The sequence below is a fragment of the Mauremys mutica genome, chromosome 16 (genome assembly GCF_020497125.1).
Source record: "Mauremys mutica isolate MM-2020 ecotype Southern chromosome 16, ASM2049712v1, whole genome shotgun sequence".
Taxonomy (NCBI): Eukaryota; Metazoa; Chordata; order Testudines; family Geoemydidae; genus Mauremys; species Mauremys mutica.
The window spans coordinates 9,237,649-9,251,523 of NC_059087.1; the positions used below are offsets into that span (position 1 = coordinate 9,237,649).

General features: G+C 47.4%; 1 protein-coding gene across 18 annotated transcripts in view; it reads right to left on the minus strand.

The window, feature by feature from the left end:
- Positions 1 to 13,875, minus strand: part of NCOR2 (nuclear receptor corepressor 2) — a 404,125-nt gene that overhangs the window by 263,910 nt on the left and 126,340 nt on the right. The window contains exon 1 of one of the 18 annotated variants that reach the window (XM_044990018.1): positions 3,441 to 3,570. The exons of the other annotated variants lie outside the window; for them this stretch is intronic. The gene's annotated coding sequence lies outside the window, so the exon portion shown is untranslated. Of the gene's footprint in view, positions 1 to 3,440; positions 3,571 to 13,875 lie in introns of those variants that run through there. 18 annotated transcript variants of the gene reach the window in all.

Below are 13,875 nucleotides of genomic sequence, written 5' to 3' on the forward strand. Positions count from 1 at the left end.
CAGTACTGTATGTCCCTGATTTAATTAACTAAGGAGCCCTTCTGCTCTGTGCCACAAAGGCTCTTATTCAAACAATGAAATATTTCAGCTGCTATATTTCAACTGCTATTTATCTGCAGATAGGTGCCTGACCACGGGGGGGGGGGGGGGGGGGGGGGGGGGGGGAGAAGAGAGCAAAGATTAATAATCGAATTATCTAAAACGCTGATCAATGCTTCATAGTGTCCCACCACTTTCATGACAAGCATGGTAATACTGGAATATACGCCACTACCTCGACATAACGCCACCCAATATAACACGAATTCGGATACAACGCGGTAAAGCAGTGCTCCGGGGGGGTGGGGCTGCGCACTCCAGTGGATCAAAGCAAGTTCAATATAACACGGTTTCCCCTATAACGCGGTAACTTTTTTTGGCTCCCAAGGACAGCGTTATATCGAGGTAGAGGTATAGTTATGCAAGAAGGAAGGGAAGTACTAGGACTTCAGAGCATATTTTAAGTATTTTTCATCTGAAAAAAATGGAGACGTTTCTACCCTGGTTTGATTCCCAAGCCACTCACTGCAGATAAGTGGAGGGGGCGGGGGGGGAATGATCCAGTGGCTAGCCCAGGATTCAGGAGACCTAGGTTCCCTTCCCAGCTCAACAGACTCGCTGTGACACCTTGGGCAGTTCACTGAGTCCCTCTGTGCCTCAGGGGCCCATCTGTATAACGGCAATAACAAACATGGCTGTTCCTTACAGCGGGGTTCTGAGGCTAAAGAAAAGAGCTGGCCAGAAAGCAGGTTCTCTCTCCCCACAGAACATTTCAATTTTTTGGCAAAAATTGCAAAGTGCACCAGGAGAGTCCCCAGCCATTGTAGAATGATGTCCAGCCAGGGAGCTCAGCCCACAAAAGAGAACTGGGACAGGGGGAAACCAAACTATAACTCCCATGATGCACTGCAGCAGCATATGCAAATCACACTATTTGGGGTTTCTGCCAAAATATTTCAGGGTTTGTTTGTTGGGGTTTTTTTCTTGAATGAAAAAAAGTAAAACTGTCCATGGAAATCAGACAGAAAACCCCAATTTTCTGCCAAAAGCCAATTTCAAAAGAAAAAAGTTCAAACATCCCTTGTAAATACATTAAAGACTGTGACTCTTTCAGGCTATGTCTACACTCCAACCACTACCGCCGCAGAGAGACAGCAGAAGCGCTACAGTGTAAACACTCACTACAGCAACAGAAGGGGTTCTCCCATCGTTGTGGTTAATCCACTTCTCCAAGAGGCAGCAGCTAGGTTAGTGGAAGAATTCTTCTGTCGACCAAACACTGTCTATGCCGTGGGGTTAGATTGGCTTAACTATGTCACTCGGGGTATGGAATTTTCACCCTCCATGCAAAGTAGCTTGGTCAACCCAACTTTTTAGTGTAGACCTGGCCCCAGATACCGTGGTGATGGGTCCAGATAAGTCCCACTGATTTTCAAAATGGGTCCCACAGATTTAAAAATCAAGAGGAGCTGGACAATGATATCACGCTGAAGCCGCCCCCTCTCAATTGTAAAAAAGAACAAAGAAATCAGCAATGAAAGGCAATGCTTCAATTCCAACTGGGACTACAGATTGGAAGAAAATGTCAGGAAATATCAAAGCCCAACATCTTGGGATGTCAAGAGGTAAAATAACATGTTTGTACAGTAACTCTATGGAAAATCAGAAAGAAAAAAAAAGAATTCTAGGCATTCCCTCCAGAGGAGCCAAGAAAAACAGAATTATTTCCAAGTTCAGCATCTCCTTCACAAAAGCTTAAATGAGACCAATATCAAATGGGGAGGGGGAATGGTGGTGTCTACTAGCTACTATTTCTTGTTGTGCCTGGAATAGTACACGGGGACATTAGCCCACGGCGCCAGGGTTCATGGTTTCCCACTGCTAAGCGATAATGTGGGGTTACCGTTTGTTTTCTTTTTCTAGTCTAGATTATCTTGGTCAAGTCCAGTACTTTTTAGGCAGCATGGATGAGCTTGCATAGATTTTATCCATTCCTTCTACCTGGATAAATACTATGCAACTCCAGCTACACCCCTACTATTCCAGACCGGGGCCTCTCCTGAGCTGAGGCATGACTTGACAGATGGTTTCATGTGAAGACAACATCTACTGGAGACTGCCTAGGTCAAACTTTACTTTGGTATTCCAAATTCAGCTCTCCAGAGATAAAATCCCCTGAGTTGCTTAGTCTGTAGCAATACTAGCCCGTTGAGCATGTGGCTCTGTTTGGAACCCAGGAATGTAGATTAGATCATACGTAGCTGGCCCAATTCTATATTATCTTATATATAAAACCAAGGAAGTTTGAGATGGAATGATCCCGTTAGATCTTCCAGTCCATCTCCCAGACATTACAGACTGCTCACTAAGGCACATTCCCCCAATTTCTGGCTCATCCTATTTTTAAAGGTCCTGCATGATGTTGCTTTCAGCACTTCACTAGGGAAGCTATGCAAAATATAAGCATACATAGCAAACGGATGGATAGGCGGGCCCATAAGCAGGACCGTCACCTTTTGAAAGAAATGTATAAAAACAAATAAATCATGCCCAGATTCCTAGATTGAGAGGTGGATTTGCCCAGTAAAAATGTCAATCTCAGTTCTGCGTTATTAGCAATTATATATGGTTTATGTCATACCTAACTAGGAAGACCCTGCCAAGCCAATTACATGATTGCTAGGAGAGTACTGCAAACCTCAAAGAGGCAGGCATATTTCAGCCCTGGTGTCTAATGCAGTGGTGTTGAATCTTTCTTATACTCTGGTTCCCTTTTCCATACCCGGATCCCCACCAATCTAGCCAGGACATCCCTCCATTTAGCACTGTGCGAAGGGCAGAGTAGTCATGATTCCCTGACGCCTGTGCCTGACCTCCCGCTTGAGCGCCCGTGGTCTAAGGGGAAATTCTTGTTTGTCAGGCCAATAGCGCCCCAGCTCTAACCCTGTAAGAAGGTTCTCCTGCTTCCACACTGCCTCCTTCCATCCCCTGCTCAAGCCAGCCTCCCTCCCAATTCTCACTAGCCTTACAAGTCTTGTTATACTGCCTGAAGCCAAGGGGACGCTCACAAAGATGTGCTACTACCCAGGAGTTACGATCTTCGAGACCTGTCTTTCCAGCTTCATCATGAAACACAGCATTGGCCAATACAATTTCCAAATGTTCACTGACAGCCTCTGACGTGTTTCACTTCACTAACGTTAGTGCTTGGTTCTGCCAGCACAAAACATAACCTGAAAATTAGCATAGAGATCCATGGATTTTAATTCTTTATGTGCCCTTTGACGAACCATCAAAGGAGCCACAGGAGACCTGTCAGAATGTAGGTGGATTAATTGCTCAGAAAGTTACTACAGTAAATTGCATTGGATGCCAAGATTATGCTTTTCACACACAAATACCTTTAGGGTTTAACAAGCAGGTGTCAGAAGAGGCCCTGGTTTGTTTTTCAATCTTTAAAAGGCACCCCCTGCCAGAAAACCTTCCAAGTGCGGCCATGACAAAAAGATGATCTTCTAATGACCATCTTTATCATTCCGGAATCTCTCTTGTGACCTCTCCACTCAGAATGTAGGTGATGGCCCCAATGCCACAGCGAGGCATGCAGCACCATGCGCAAAGACACATGGGAGAAGTGATACAACCTGCACCTATCAACCCAAAATGTACTGCAATTCCTTGCCTCCTGCTAGAGAATGAGGACAAAACATTGGAACTGAGATGACCAAAGACTGCCTAGCCCCAAAGCTATACGTCTCTTCTTTTTCTTTCTTGGTTGTTTTTGGTTTTTTAATTCTACTTTTTGCTCATTCTCCATTCCTTCTCTCTCTGGATGTCTTTTCTCTTTCTTTGGAAAGAAAAACAACCACCACTAAAACACAAAAACGAACTCTCTCCTCTATTTGCCGATAGCTCAAAGCAGTAGGCTCTTTCTGCATGGAGCTGTTATATCCCCGTTTTCTCCTCTTGCAATTTCATTCCCTAGCCCTCAATCCCACTCATCTGCCCTCTCAGTTGCTTCTCCACTTTACAATTCTTGGCGGTCAATCCTGCTTTCCAGAACACAACATGCTAGTAGGAACACCACGCCCTAGACCGTACAACCTAAAAGTAGCATCTCCGGCCCAGGGATTCCATTCAGTGTAAGACCATCAAATAGCCGCACTGACACCGTACTAGCTCACGAGTTGCTGATAAAACTTGTCATGACAGACGAAAACATGGAAAGCCCTCACTTAGTGCTCTCTAAAGCTCAAGTCTTTTGCCTGCCTTTAAAACAGCATTCAACTAGAGCACCAAAAGGCACCCACTCAGATTAGAAACAACAGCAGGCCACGAATTTCAAACACGTTCTCTCTCACTCCCCAACTTCACTTCTCATCAAGAACCCCCCTTTAAAACAGGGGTGCTGTGGGGCAGTCACCATCCTCAAAGCATTCCAACTGTAACATCTGCCTCAAATGCATCTACATATGTAGAGGCTACAGGAATGAGGGCTGAGCGCCTCACCACCTCCAACGTATATCCCTGGGAGGCAGGGCAGTGCTGTTATCCCCGTTCTGCATGACTAGATGACTTGCCCAAAGTCATGCATGAAGCCCAGGGCAGAGCAGGGAATTGAACGCTAGTCTCCCAAGATCCAGACTAGTGCCCTAACCACTGGGCCATCATTTCACCAGAGATACTGGCTGACCCGCACCTCCCCTTCATGAAAAAAAACCATTACACAGGTAACAAAAGTGTCCGATAGCTCTAACTACTATAACCATGTTCAGGACACTACTGTGCACAATGACTTCAGCTCACCAAAGACGGGGCGGAGAGGTGGAAGGAAGAGACCAAACAGGATATTTCATACCAAGCATCAGCTGGAAGATAAATCAGTGTGTAGTGGTTTTTCCAAAAGAAAGCAGGAAGGCTTGTCTGGGGTGTCTTGACTTTGAAATCATTTGGGGATCATTTGAGACACACCTTCCAACAGCCTGCAGGCTGACCAGATCTTCTTTCATGATGACTTAGATATTGCTTTGCAGCTTCTGGAAATTCTACAGAATTTTGCAAACAGATGTCCTGAAAACAGGTGGTGTGGGAAAAAGGAATTAGCAACATCTTTCAGTTTTGCTGGTGGAAATTAACTTTTTTTAAATACACAAATGAATGAGAGACAATCAGCCAAACCAACAAACAGTAGCAGCAGACACCATTTGGGAAACCCCAGTTCTGACGTCTCATCATCCTCTTGACCAATTTCCCCTGAAACCTAACTGTGGAGAGAAAAACTACATTAATTGTTACAACGTATAAACAAACTGTCCTGAGCTTGCTTTCTGCTAAGACAGCACATGGGTCCTCACAAAGCATGGCAACTTTCAGTGGGCCACCGAAGCAAACGAAAGGGTTCTGCCCCTGGCCTGAGATCCTATTCCATGTGTAGGCCTTGGGCAACAACTGGTCTGTTAAACACCAATAGTCGGGCCACATGGAGATTGGTCTATCTAGCCCAGTGGTCCCCAACCTTTTTCGTCTGGCAGGCGCCGGATGACAAGCCACCATGGCCGGCGAACGAGCATCTGCTGAAATGCCGCCAAGAAGCGGCAACATCAACAGGTGTCGCCGCCGACGAGCAGCGTCATCCAGAGGTGTCGCCGCAAAAATCAGCGGCATTTCAGCGGCAACGCCTCTGGATGACGCTGCTTCTCGGTGGCATTTCGGCGGATGTTCGTCTGCCGGACAGTACGAGGGCGCACACAGATGCCCCGGCGGGCGCCATGGTGCCCGTGAGCGCCGCGTTGGGGACCTCTGATCTAGCCATTTATGACACACTCATCGCGGATAACAATGGGAGTTCATGGTACGGACTGCAGGCAGCATGTGCTAGCAATGGGGCTGCCTTGTAGGGGACTTTAACCCCTGGACTTTAACTGGATTTCTATGTGGAGACTGAGGGTAGAATATAGGTCCACTGAGAACAAAGAGAGTGTGTTGTATGCAGAGCACAGGCTCCTGGATAGCTCTCAAGATCCCTTTTCTACAACGAAAAAACTGTCCTAACCCTCACCCCCCCACACACACCATCAAACCTCAGCACATGAATGCTGGCGAATATTAACACGGCTAAATCCTCTGCAATAACCTAGTGAGAGACTCCAACCACACCAGATTTGCACAAGGGGAGCGGCACTGCACAGCCCAGCTCCCGGAGCAGAAGCAGACCTGCCAGTCATTACAGAACCAGAAGCAGACGGCCATGTCCTTGCAATCACTTGCAGCTTGACAGCAAAGTGCAAAGGGAACAGTTCCTCTTGATCTTCCTCAAGCCCCTCAAGTTTTCCCCTCAGTGTCACACTGGACCATGTGGGCTGAAGGACCAAAGAAACAGTTCCCTGCTAGCAGTAACATCTCCATGGAAATGGACGGGGAAAACAAACAAACAACTTGCAGGATCAATCAGGCCCAGAAATGTATCAAGGTACATACTGCACAGAATCACAGGCCCTCTCTCCAGTACTCTGGATCGTTGCCCTGGCCAGGATGCTGAAATTGCCCTATTAATTATTTCACTGTAGCTAACATCCAAACTTTCAGTGATCCTGTCCACTGCAGATCTGAGTGGTAGTCCATTCCCACACCACTAAGTAACTGTACTGGCCGTCCATTTGCTCCATTAATTATAGGATGCATGCAGCACCCAGGTGCAGGGATGTGCGCGGCAGCTAGCCAGGAGGGAGAGGGAATGGGAACAGGGATTACAACAGGTGGCAGCCAAGAACAACAAGAATTCCAATTTCACCTACTTAAAACCTTGGAGAGCGTATGGCGTCCATGGGCCATGGCATACGCCCTGGAGATAAGAGAGGATCCACGTGGGACATCATCAAGAGCCTCAACTCAGACCCCCGACTCCCACATCAAACTAGCAAGGCTGCAGTGTGCTCCCCACCCTCCTGCCTTCTGTTCAAAAATGCATTTGGTCAGATTCTAATTTTGCCTCTGGATGGAAATACCGGGCCCAATTCTGCTCTAATTTAGACCTTGAAACCCCAGCTGACAGGTGGTCACTGATGGCACCATATTTTATGCTGATTGCTGGTGGAACTAGTGGGGTAAGGGTCTAGAAGTTAAAACAACATGGTCAGTCCCCTCAAAATACAGGAAATGTTTATCTAGCTTCAGCCAATCACATGCACTGAAACCGCAGCTCTCCATTTAAACCTGCCTGTTTCTGGGGCAGTGCCTTCCACTGCACCCGAATACAGAACCGGTTCAGATAACCCAACAAAAACTGTTACATCTGCAACACACACTCACACGTGTGCTTGGGGTTCTGCAAAGGATCAAAATACAAGAACAAAAAAATTAGCATTTAAAAAAAAAAAAAAAAACACTGAAGAGCCAAACAGCCTCATTAAAATGTCTCCATTCAGGAGCACGGAAAGGTGCATAAGGCCTATCTGAAATCCTTCTAGAGCCGTCCTTAGCCACCAAGAAGGGTGAGATTAATTTGCACATCCGCTGTGTGTTGGTGGGAGCTAGCTGATGACAGACAGCTCTGGCATGCTCAAGGTCTTTTTATGTTTTTGTTTTCGGTGCTTTTTTTTTTTTTTTTTCTCTGAAGCACTGAAAGCACTCCTCCCACCCCCACTTCCTGGTAAATCCTCTGACCCTGAATAACCTGAGCTTGTCAGGCTCATTTAGATACAACAATCAAACTGTCATAAAGAGAGAGGGGGGGGAAGATGGAGAGGAGGCTGAATTCAATCCTCAAGAAAGCCATGGAGCATCACAGAAACCCAGAGGGTTCTAAGGAAAAAGCTTTTTAATTTTTGAAAGCTTTCTGTCTGCAATGCCATCTACCACATTGTCTCAAATAAAAGCCCCCATTAGCTCCCGACCTCAAGATAACCTGTATGCTAAACCAATAACTGCATGCAAGCCACCATTCTTGCTGCTTAGTTTGATTGCGGTTCTAACCGTCTGTGGTTGCTTGCATGTTTCATTCTTTTCTCCCTGTTTCCAGCTGGCAGGGTCTGGGCTGCCTGATCTCCAGCCAGGAGAGAGAAAGGGACGTTTGGAAGCAACTCCTCAATCTGCTCCAGGCTTCGGACCTTCACTTTCCTCCAAACGCAGACAATGTCAGGTCACAGCCAACCACTGTTATGCTCCTGCTCTCCCAGGTTCTGGCACTTTCCCATGTGGAGCAAGGACCCTTACCAACAGCCTGATCCGGAGGGGTTCAAGGAACCCACAGCTCCTCAGTGGCATCAGAATTAGCTCCTGTAGATGCAGGCTGGGGCCAAGGGGTGGACAGCCTGATACTCTGAAGTCATGGGCTAATCTTGCAACAAATACGACCCATCATTTTCCCAACAGAGGAACAGCCTTTATCATTCCCTTTCTTAATATTCATTTTTAAGGCCTTTTTACAGTGAGTTTAGGGAGACCTGTGACTCCAGCAGAGCATTCCCTACCAGTGTGTTCTATTCCACCGCGGAATGGCCTTCCAGTGCTCAAGAGATCTGCAAGTGAGCGCAACAAAGCAGTCGACATGATACAACAAGAGGGCAGCTCTGTAGTGGCAGAGGGATGAACCAGGTGACTTAACAGGCCTGTCCCATCTCTAATGCCTGTGATTCCAAGTACATGGGAATCTCGACCTGCCTCAGCTTCCCTACCACAGTCCTAGTGCACAAAGAACTCAGGAAATGCCATTCTGCCAGAATGCCGCGTGCCCCAAACTCGGGGTGGGACACGGCTGGACAAGCACAGCCTTTTTATAAGCCACCAGTCCAGGCTTTTATTACGTGCTTATGAATAAGCAAAACCGAGTCCTTTTCCCCCTAGCTGGCACGCTGCACAGATCATATATGACAAGTTCATTTCATGTTTTATTGTAAGAAATTTTTTGAAAACAGGACATTTCAACTGCACTGAGACAACAGCTTCGCCAAAAATGAAGCTGATTAAGGGCACAATCTGATTAAAGGGAAGCACAAAATGATGGTGAACACATTATAAATTTAAGTATAAATTGCTCCTTATCCTAATTGTAGGACTATGATGTTTGGTTAATTTCAATTTCTGGTAATCGAAAGGGATTCTTTAAAATATATATATATATATATATATATATATATATATATATATATATATAGTAACTGCAGAGCAACTGAACTGGGAGAAAAAGATGGTTTTATAGCACCCAAGTTGTGCCAGGCCAGGACATATAAATCCACTGTGTTCTCTGGGAATCATTAGGTTAAGAAAGCGAAACCGAAGCCTCCGACTCACAGCAATGTGCTAGCAGCACGTTCCAGCATGTCACAGATTGAAACCTGCAGAAGCGTGGGACAATATGGGAATGAATTTGTATGAAACTGCTGCCTGAGAGAGAGGCTGGACTAGTGGTTAGAGCCCAGGATGCGAGCCAGGAATCCTAGGCTTCCTAGTAACTCGTGGTGTCTCTTTGGAGCAATCAGAACCTCTCTGTGCCTCAGTTTACCACTCTATCTATGGTACTTGTGGTCCCCATTACCAGAGTATCTAAGTGCCTCACAGTCCTTAATGTATTTACCCTGACAACACCTCCTCGAGGTCGGGGCGGTAAGAGCTAGGAATTATCATCAGTAGTAGTATTTTACAGATTGCGTCTCTGTGACTCAGTTTCCTGAGGAAATGTCTACGTGGGGCTAAAAATTGCTGTGTAGATGGTTTGGGCTCAGGCCAGAGCCTGAGCTCTCAGACCCTCCACCCTCGCAGGGTCCCAGAGATCAGCTCCAGCCCGAACGTATACACAGCAATTTTTCAGCCCTAGAGCTCGAGCCCCATGAGCCACTCAGCTGACCCAGGCCAGCTGCTGGTTTTTTAATCCCTGCGTAGACGTATCCCAAGTGATTTGCACAACATCACACAGGATGTCTCCAGCAGAGCTGGGAATTCAACCCAGGGCTCCTGTGGCCCAGGCTAGCAGCCCATCCACTAAACCATCCTTCCTCCCAGCTCCCGCACTTGTTTAGCCAATGAATCCCATCTCACTCCTCCCTTTGTCTCCCATCTTACCTACTAGATCACCAATTGAAAAACAGCCTACGCCATCAGCAAGCGAATATCAGCAGTCGATGCAGAATAAGTGGAGCTGAGTTCAATCCCCCAAGCCAGATGCCCACGCCATCAGAGGGTCACCAACACTCTTCCCTCACGGCAAGCATGCACACAAGCTGTAAATGCTCACAGGTAATGTTCTAAGCAGCTTGCACATACTCAGTAGCAAAACGGGGAATGTTTTTGAGGCAGGAGGCATTTTAGTTACACAGGACAGTCTCAGCAAAAAGACCTAGAACTACACTGATTCAGCTACTGTCTTGTCTATGAAGGTGGCCTCCCAATGATGGTCATGGCACCTCGGACAAGAGGAGGCGTTTGGGGGAAGCCTGGACTGCTGCTACTCAGACTGGAGGATTTCTGTCTCCAGGGCTGACAATCCAATAGCAGCTATCTTTGTGCCAGCATCAAGCAGGACCTATTTTAGCTCCTGGGTGTTTGGATGGCCCTGGGCACTGCCCTGCAGACTGAGAAATGTACTTTTTAGCCTTTACCCACGTAAAGCCCCTTTCTGAGGCCAAAACATCTCAGCAGTGCCATGATGCTGTCTGGCCGCACCAGGCTCTCACTGCACCCTCACAAGACAGCAGAGTAGCCCTGAGAAACTCGCTGCGCAATGGGAGAGGAGACGCTCCCACCTCATTCAGAAGAGCATCCCGGCAGGAGCTCTGCATTCATGGCCTCTTGCTGCTCCTCCGTCATCGGGCGGACGGAGGAGCATCGATGCCACGAACTACAGTGGCGCCGGATGGATGTGCTGTAAGGTGTTTATGGTAGATGCGGGGGAGAGAGGAGTTTGATCTCTATACCCTGCATTAGGTAGGCTGGTTGGTTGTTTCTTTGGAGGGAGGGATCATTTTTAAAAAGTAATGTTTGTCCCTGGTTCCTACTTGGAGGCAGGGCAGGGCGGTTCCTACCCGCCACAGGGGCTTGTGAGCAGCCATTACAGGGTGGTCTTCTCCCCAAGCGGCTGCCCCCAATACTATGGCTTCTGCTAACTCTGCGTGGAGGGGCAGAGAGTGGTGCCATGATACAACCCTATTCCAGCAGCGGGTGCTGCTCCAGAGGCAGGTGATGGTATGGCCCCTCACAGCACGGGCTCCAATGCTGCTCCACTGGAGGCAGGCACAAACCCTGGCAGCACCATGACGCTAGCACTGAGTCGTGCCCTGATGCCAGTGGGAATTCAAATGCTGTGTGTCCATTGGTGACCTGCCATAACCTCTTACATGCCTGAAAGTGACATTAATCTCCTCTCCTCCCACCACCAGACACATTTAGCAAACAGACCAAATTCTGGGCTGGTGTGGAAATATCCCCGCGTGCTGGTGAAGGCACCTTTCCCCCCCCCCCCCCGCTACAAAAACATCAAGATGTTCCTTTATTCTGGTTGACAACAAGCCACCGACACCCAAAGCCCATCTCTCTCTCTCACACACACACACGCAAAATCTTCTGTGTGGGGTATATGCAGAGAGATCATGACTGGGTCTAGGCTGCATAGCATGATCTGCATGTCTACATGCTGCCGGTCCTCCAGAGACACCCCAGAACACAGCCCCATGGTTACTGTCAGAGCACGTAGGAATGAACCGCTCCACTGGTTTTGGAGAGGAGCAAGACTGGGCTGAATTCTGCCCCACGCTTCTCAAAAGTCGCAAGCAGTTAGGGTCAGGCCCCCAACCTATAGCACTTTGCCAGGTAACTGACCCACTGAGTCATTTCCCCTTTCCTTCGAATGTAGCGCCAAAGGTAAGCATGACTCGTTGGCGATTTCATTCCTTGCTTGTGCTCAAGCATCAACCACCTATTTGCTCACTACCAGCTGCTGTTCAGCAAGCAGAGGAAACACAAGGACCCAGAACATGATCACTCCAAGTTTCTACATCAATAGTAGCTTAAAAAAAAAACAAAAAAAACCCACACATACACACACCATTTTGCGACCAAAAGCAAGTGTTCAATGTGGCATTGCCCATCAAGCAACAGCAATCTTACCCCCTTCAAATGCTGGCATCAGGTTGTCAGCCATATGCAGGTCTGGAAATTGTGCAGAGACACACTGCCTCCAAAGGTTACTATTTAGGTCAAGTTCAGGAACGCACAACTTGATAGCATCCTTTCTGTTACAGCAGCGACAGGGAATAAGGAATTGAAAACATTCCACAGTACAGAAGAGCTCAAAGATTCATTCTAAAAAGAAATCCCTCAGTGGCTCACACTATGACGGGCTCGCCTTATCACCTATAACTTTTCACTCTAATCAAGGGAGATGCTGATTACTGTCTCTGGATGTCTTTCTGCAGTGAGTTAGGGGCAATCTGTTGCCCTGATAAAGGCAGTCCACACTGGAGTTGCTATATAGCTAGACTCAGCTGGCTTCTTCCGTAATGATTCACTGTTCTGGGGACCAGAGAAAACATCTGCAATTGATTACGCAGAAACAAAAGGAAGCTATTGATCAAACAGGGTAACCCAATCCAGCACCGCCCGCCCTCCAGCCACCTGAATATCCAACAGAGAGATTAGAGATGCAAGAAAAATAAAGCAACAACAACTCCTCCTCCAAACTCAAGTATGCTGTTTGAGATAAGGTTAGTAATAAAAACTTGGTTGAATTAGCACAGTGTTATCTTGTCTACAGGGATGCAACATGTGCTTCAGACAACCTCCTTATTGTTCCAGTAGAGCCTCCCAGCCATCAATCTCCCAAATGTTGCTGGCTTGGCCTTTTGTTTCAGAAGATGACCACACCCCACGTGGCCTGCTCTTGGAAAGGCATTGGTTTTTGTTGCCATCTCTACACTGAGACTGCATCTGTTGCCATCCCAAGCAGCCTCTGTACCAGCTGCACAGCAGCACATCCTTCTTAACCTATTTTTTCCTTCCAGTGAGCTGTGAATTTCAGTGGTGTTTTTCCTGGCCATGCTGAAAGGAACCAATGTCACAGGGAATAGTGCTCTGTTTTTCTGACTTCACAGTCATCTGACCAGAGGGTCCCCGGAACTAGCTGCAGCCGCTCTGACACCTGCTACCAGATTTCAGCAGCCAGTCCTCAGGCAGATGGCAAACACAATCAGAGAGGTGTCTGCAAAACAGAAACAATTTAGGACTTCACTTCTTTGGAGCTTCTCCAGCAGAAAGGTTTGTCCAGAGCTCTGCGGGGCCCTGCGCTCCCTTCCCCATCCCTGAGTCATACCCAACCACAATTAAAACAGAGCCTTTTGCTGGGGATTTCCATCTCTTGTCCACCAGAATCATCCTGTAAAATCCCCCCAAGGCTTGGAACTCAGCTTTCCAGAATCACTTGTGGTCACACGCTAACCACAACTCTCAAGCTACCATCACACCCTTGAATGCCATGCCTTTAATGTACCCAAGTTCTGGGAGGGATAGCTCAGTGGTTTGAGCATTGGCCTGCTAAACCCAGGGTTGTGAGTTCAATCCTTGAACCTTGAATCCATTTGAGGATTGAGTTGGGGATTGGTCCTGCTCTGAGCAGGGGGTTGGACTAGATGACCTCCTGAGGACCCTTCCAATCCTGAAATTCTATGATTCTATACCTTGCTTTCAGGGGCCTTATCTAATCTTGCCCCTCCCCAAATCTCTTCTGCAATTTAAGCACCTCTGTTCTAAATTTCTGACTCCCCATCTCACTCTTCCCTCCTATCACCACCTCCTCCTCTCAGCTCCAGGTTTTCTAGCACGTTGTCCGTATGCTAGGAACCAGTTCCTTAG